This window comes from Apium graveolens, chromosome 9, assembly GCF_009905375.1.
Source record: "Apium graveolens cultivar Ventura chromosome 9, ASM990537v1, whole genome shotgun sequence".
Lineage (NCBI taxonomy): Eukaryota > Viridiplantae > Streptophyta > Magnoliopsida > Apiales > Apiaceae > Apium > Apium graveolens.
The window spans coordinates 265,260,489-265,267,605 of NC_133655.1; positions in this window are offsets into that span (position 1 = coordinate 265,260,489).

Here is a 7,117-nt window from a genome sequence, read left to right on the forward strand (position 1 = left end):
TTAATACCAATCTTGAGCAACAACCATTCTTCTGAAAACCTTCTTAAAATCACTGTCAATTACGAATCAATTCCACCACTTCAATGTTGACACTCGATGTACTGTCTGGTTCATGAGTGACTAACTTTCATGACGTTTCTTCATGACTTGACCTTGATACTCTTGATTTTCTTCAGACTAGATCCTTTTAATTAATTGATACCCTGACGAAATCTCTGTCACTTGATTAAATCCACAATCTTGATTTATATCACTAAGGCTTGATCAATTTCTTGAGCTTCTTCCAGTGAATTAAGTCATCAAGTCTGTAGAAGAACAATGTTACTTAATCCTTTGACATATGTTACTCTGAGAGATCTCTCTGACGATAGAACCACTATTTACTTGTTACATCCTTATTTGAGTTGAGTTAAATCCTCGAATAAACAAATAGGCTATGACATATGTCTTTCAATCTCCCCCTATTTGTTTGTTAGACAATAACAACAAATACCTAGAGGATAACTCAACTAACAAATATGAAAAAGATATAAACAGTAATGCAAAGTAAATAGCAGAAAAGTTCTGGATTATATTTAACATTTTCCAGATTCCAAAAGAAATTTACAAGTGAATACAAGATAGATGTTCCTCTACCATGAACATATAACTACATTAGTCTATCTTGATTCATAAAGCTCTAATCATATTACATTGAGTTTTGAGCTAATTGAATTCAGCCGTCTTCTCTTCCGACTTCACCTTCTTCCAAATCTTGAAGCAACTCCTTGTCAAAGACACGATCCTTTTCTGAAGTGAAGATGTCTGGTCTAACTGGTTGAACTCCAACTGTCTTTAGCTTATTCTTGAGTTGATTGTACCTTTTAATATTCTTTTCACAATAAGTTTGAATCAGATCAGCTGCTTGAGTTTTCAACATGGATGAATATCCAGCAGTTCTTAAGTGATGTTCCATCCAGACCAGATGCTTAGCTGAGTAGTCTTTAAGAGATTGTGAATCGAGCTGGCAGATTTGAAGACAGTCAGACTTAAAAAATCTTACCTGATGAGGATTGTTGACCACTTGAGGACTAGTCCTGCTGGCAAACTCTTTGAGTCTTTCTCTAAGAACTTCATTTAATTCTGAGCTTCTTTTGACTTTGTTGAGAAGAACCCAAATCTCTGACAAAGAACGATTCTCAAACAGATGAAGTGACACCTTGAAAGATCCTTCGCTCTGACAATATACAAATATGCTCATCTCATTTAGTGATCTGTCAAAGGCAGCTGTGATCCTTGAGACTTCAGTTTTTATAGCATTCATGTACATGTCATTGTTTGGATTAGAGATTTCCAGCTTGTCCAGAAGATGTAGAAACTGTCTATCATTGTTTGTGCTCGGCTGAGGCATATCAAGTACTCTCCTAGCTTCATCCCATTTTTCACCAATCTTCAGTCTGACATCTCTTCTCCTTTCTTGAGCCTTAATGTCATGAAGACGGTGCTTTTGAAGAGTTTTTGTTCTTTGTATGTCTTTCCTCATGTCAATGATCTAGGATACCTTTTTGAGTTCAGCTTCTTTTCTTTTCATCTCTGACTGCTGCTGCTGAAACTCTTTCTCAAACAGAGGATCCACTGAAGCTTCCTCTTCCCATTCTCCAAAATCACTTTCCTCCTCAGCTTCAAAGAAACCATCTTTATCTTCCAAGACTGGTTCAGTGGGAATGTCACAAATATCAAAGTTATCCTGTTCTCCACTATAGTAGATATCATCAGGCTTCCCTGTGCCTCCAGCAGATGACTCTTTTTCTTTTACCTTTTCACTTCTCCCTTTCTTCTCCCCCTTAGTTGAGGAATCCTCTACAGACTTTCCCTTAGATCCTCCATCACCTCCCGAGCCTGAGCCTCCACCAGACGGCCCTTCAAAGAAAGTCCTTTGTTCTTCATTGGGACAGTGAGAATTTTTGATCATATAGTACAGGTGCTTCATCCCTTCATTCAGATGTTCCATACCCGTCTCTATCTTCAGAAATCTGGAGGAATCCAGTGAATGATTTCATTTCAACCAAGTCTTCAAGAGAAGTCATTCTTGTATGTAGAGAGCAGAAGTTTGAAATGTCGTCAGCTGATAACGTTGGAGATGCCTGGATTGAGTTTAGCTTTGGTACAACAGATGTCTTCAAATATGATATTTCAGTCCTGATAAGAGCCAGCTGATTATTGACAGAGGTGGAAGAAGAAGACCGTTCAACCACTTGTGTTTTGAATGATTGAGCTTCAGCCTGACTTTTTGCAAGTTGTTCATTGAGATCAGCAATTTGAGCTAACAGATTTTCAGTGTTTGTGTCTGTGTGTGCACTCACCTGAATATCTCTCCTGTTTAATTCACTCAACTCACGTGCATGTGTATCTCTCAATATAATTGCTCGTGAGGAGTCTTCCTGAGGCTGATCTTCTGTACCTGCATTTAAAATCACCCTAGCCTCTTCAAGAGAGGTCAGTGGTGGTGCAATGGGAATTTGTGAGTCCCGATCCTCAGTCAAACCTATCATTTCATGTGAAATAGATGTCTGAATTGCTTCAGGGATAGATTGACCGAGTTGCCCCCCACTTTCTCCAGATAAATCTGCGAGTGGAGAATCCCGTGAGGGAGCCAGAGGTGTTGGATCTGGGAGGGGAGAAAATGACTCTATTAAAGGTGGCTGAGAGTCATATTTTCCCTCAGAAGCATGTGACTGCTCTTCTGCCGTAACTATGGCAGGCACTGTAACCGACTCTATGTGCACTCCTCGCTCCGTGTCCTGAGTATCACCTACTGGTCTGTATGCTTCCATTGTGAGTAATGGAATTGTGCTTGACTCAGTACAGGATACCATGGCCCTATGGCGAATTTCAATAGATTCATCCTGTTGAGAGAATGTTTCTAGTAACTGTTCAGTGGCCATTTCAAAGTCTATGTCCTGTTGGGAGGACAAGGATGGGCTTTCAGATGCCTTAGTAAATGTTCTCCTTTTCTTGGGTGGAGGCAGAGCTGAGGGTTCATTCACATCCACTAACAAACTACTTCCTACTAACCTTCTAGGCAACATTTTAGACAGTGGGGGAGAGGTTGAGATAGGTTGTGACTCTGTGTTTGGCTCTATGACCTGGGAGTGAAGCTGTGGTTCTACAACTTCATGGTCAGTCCTATCAACCACTGTGGGTCTTTCAACAGAAGTAGAAATAGGATGAGTTTGAGGAATTATTACCTGCAGCGGAAGAGCATCTGATGTTTGAGCCTGGGTGGTTTGAACCACTGGAGGTTGAGCTTGCTGTTCATGACCGGGAAAATTGAAGATAGGTAAAGGAATATAAGTGGCCATGAAAGCAGATACAAGTACTGGAACTTGCATAAATTTGAAAGTTGTGTCTTGGCGGGTGTAAATCTTTTTGCTTACTGGAGGGGGTTCGGTTACTGGGGAGTTAGCAGAAAGGGCTTTATGCTCAGGTGAGAGAATATGTTCTGCTATGAGCATGAGAAAACGAGCATAGTAGCACGAGACCCTACGATTTGTAGAATGATCACGTAAAGCAGTAGTGAGACGTCTCAAAAGAATGGGTAAAAGTAGTTTGCCAAAATTGATCCTTTGATTGAAAACAACCGCAAGACCAATATACTACAGAGTGGAAGTGATGTTGTGAAAGTTGGATTTAGTGCAGTTGGCAAACACTTTGGAAAGAGTATCGAAGAAAATGTCCCATTCAGAAACCAAATTGGATTTAGACAACTTGGTTAAATTAATCACCCCCTGATAGTGAATAGCATGGAAAAAGTTTGAAATATCATTTTCAGAGGGCAAATTACAGAAATTGTCCATAGGAAAATTTAACGCTCGATTGACGACTGTTTCATCAACCACATACTGTGTGTTTGCCACGGTGAATGAAAAAGATTTAAAATCATCGGCCACAGTAGAGGTTGTGCAAATCAGTCTGAGCAGATCAATATTTAAAATCACATTTGATTTAAAATAGCAGAGCTAACAATCGAATGGTCATTTAAAAATCTAATCCACGGCTTAAATTTTTCTACATCACATTTATCTGGATTAAAATAACCAACAAGATTATGTGTGACAATTTGGAAATTGAGAGCCATTAAAAATTAATAAAACACACACTTTCAGAATTTTAAGAATTAAATTAAGAAAATTCGAATTAATTAAATTAATCTAACAATTCGAATTAAATCAATTATATTCGAAAAATTTAGAAAGGAATGTATCTCGTTAAAGTTCTTAACTCACAAAAGCAGATTTGAAAAACGCACAAGACACCAAACAAAAAAAAAACCAAAATCAAACAAACACAAACTGATTTTTTTTAATAAAAAATCGACAGCACTTCTGTATGTATATATGTGTATGTATATATCACAGGAGTGATGATTTTTGTATGTTGAGTAAAAACTCGAGCAGTGAAGACAATGGAGATGGTTTTGAGTTTGATCGACTAGAGAGAGAGAGAGAAAAATAAGAGAGAGAGAGAGAGAGAGAGAGAGAGAGAGAGAATTTTAAGACTGTTGAAATTTTGAAGAAAAAAAAACTGAATTGAATGAGAAAACAGAACAGGAAAAAGCATTTAGTAGACAATTGGTATGACAATTGGGGATAGTCTTACCGATTGTCATACCGATAGTCATACCGGGCAAATGAGAAGACAAAAACAAAACAAAATAAACAAAAAATAGTAAAAATATATTTAACTGGTATGTCAATCTAATAGTCATACCGATTGTCATACCAGTATAAAATAAAACATAAAATATCTGATATTAATTTTATTACTGGCATGACAATCATTAGTCATACTGATTGTCTTGCCAGTTATAAAATTAAACTGATTTAAAAAATAAACATGTATTTGTACTGGAATAACTTTCAGCAAGACAATTATTTCAATTTTCTTGCCGATTGTCATTCAAGTATAAACTTAACACAAACAAACAAATATATATATATTAAATAATTAAAATAAAAATAAATAAAAATAAAAAATAAAAAAACCATTTTTAACAAAAACAAAACATATATATATATAAACAAAATTAAAGAATAGTACAATAAATACTAATATAGATATGGCAGAAAATATTTACACAAATAAAATATTTCAGAGATAATAATATTTTCAGTCCAAAAATAGATTTCTTTTGAATTTTAGCAAATAAAATTCATAGAAAAATATTTTTAGAGAAAATAAAATATTCTGAGACATTAAAATTAACAAGTTGAGTAAATAAATAAGATAAGATAGTAAAAATTACATAGAAATAAGCAAGAAATTTTGGAAAATGATAAAATAAATTTGTAAATGAATTTTTCATTTATGAAAAATTCATTTGTAAATTCACTCAAGAACAGATTTCAGATATTCACAAGTTTAATCACTAAAGCTATTCAACATACCCAATTTACCAACTAATTTGGTAAATGTGGATTCATCAAGAGGTTTAGTGAAAATATCTGCTATTTATTCTTCTGTTGGAACAAAAAATAGTTCAACAGTACCATTCATGACGTGCTCTCTAATAAAATGATACATGATGTCAATGTGCTTGGTCCTTGTATGCTGCACAGGGTTGTTGGTGATGGCTATTTCACTTGTATTGTCACATAGAATAGGTATTTTATTCAATACAGATCCATAGTCCCGTAGCTGATTCCTAATCCACAAGATCTGAGCACAGCAGCTTCCAGCAGCAATATATTCAGCCTTGGCCGTTGAATTTGAAATGTTTGCTGTTTCTTGCTGTACCATGAGACTAGTCTGATACCTAGGAATTGACAACTCCCTGAGGTGCTTTTCCTATCAACAACACTTCCTGCGTAATCTGAATCTCTGTAGCTTGTGACATCTACCTTAATGGAGTTTTCACATGGTCCAAGCTTGATAGCTGTAGTTGACGGAGTCCTTGCTGATGTAGAATCCTCTAGATTGTACTTTTTGAGGAGTTCTTTGAGATACTTGGATTGACAAATAAAAGTTCCATCTAACCTTTGATTTACTTGTAATCCAAGAAAGAACTTCAGCTCTCCCATCATGCTCATTTCAAATTTGCTGTGCATTAACTTAGCAAATCTCTTACAGAGATTATCATTAGTAGACCCAAATATTATATCATCCACATAGACTTGGACTAATATAGTATCATTGTTATGCTTTTTAGAAAAGAGAGTTTTGTCTATGACACCTCTAATAAAGCTATTTTCAATAAGAAATTCAGAAAGAGTGTCATACCAATTTCTCGGAGACTGTTTGAGCCCATAGATAGCCTTGAACAGAAAGTAGACAAAATCCAAATGATCTGGATCTTCAAAACCAGGAGGTTGCTCTACAAATACCTCTTCATCCAGCTTTCCATTCAGAAAGGCACTCTTGACATCCATTTGATAAACTTTAAAGTTAAAGAATGCTGTAAATGCCAGAAATATCCTGATGGCCTCTAGTCTAGCCACTGGAGCATAGGTTTCATCATAATCAATGCCTTCAGCTTGAGAATACCCTTTAGCTACCAGTCTTGCTTTGTTTCTTGTAACCACACCATCTTCATCTAGTTTATTCCTGAATACCCACCTAGTACCAACAGCTTTCTTGTGTGTAGGTCTAGGTACCAGTTTCCAGACTTGTTGATGTTCAAACTGATTGAGTTCATCTTGCATAGCAATCACCCAATCTAGATCAGTCAGTGCTTCCTCAATCTTCTTAGGTTCCATCTCAGAAAGAAATCCTGAGAACAGACACTCATTTTGAGTAGCACGTCTAGTTCTGACTCCAACATCTGGATCACCAATAATCAACTCAAAAGGATGAGCTTTATTCTAGACAGTATGTCTTGGAAGATTTGATCTTGATGATTTACCTTGAAATTCATTAGGATGTTGTGTCCTACTAGTTGATCCTTCAGCATCTCCCCCTGAGTTGTTGCCATGTTGACTTGAAGATTCTCCGTCAGTAGCAGTGGTATCTCCATTGTTTCCAAAGTTTCCATCACCATTACCTTGAGTATCATCATGATTAACAGGTTCTTCACCAGCAACAACCTCAGGTTCTTGACCATGTTCTGATTCTGAATCTGACATATCATCAAACTTCAGTT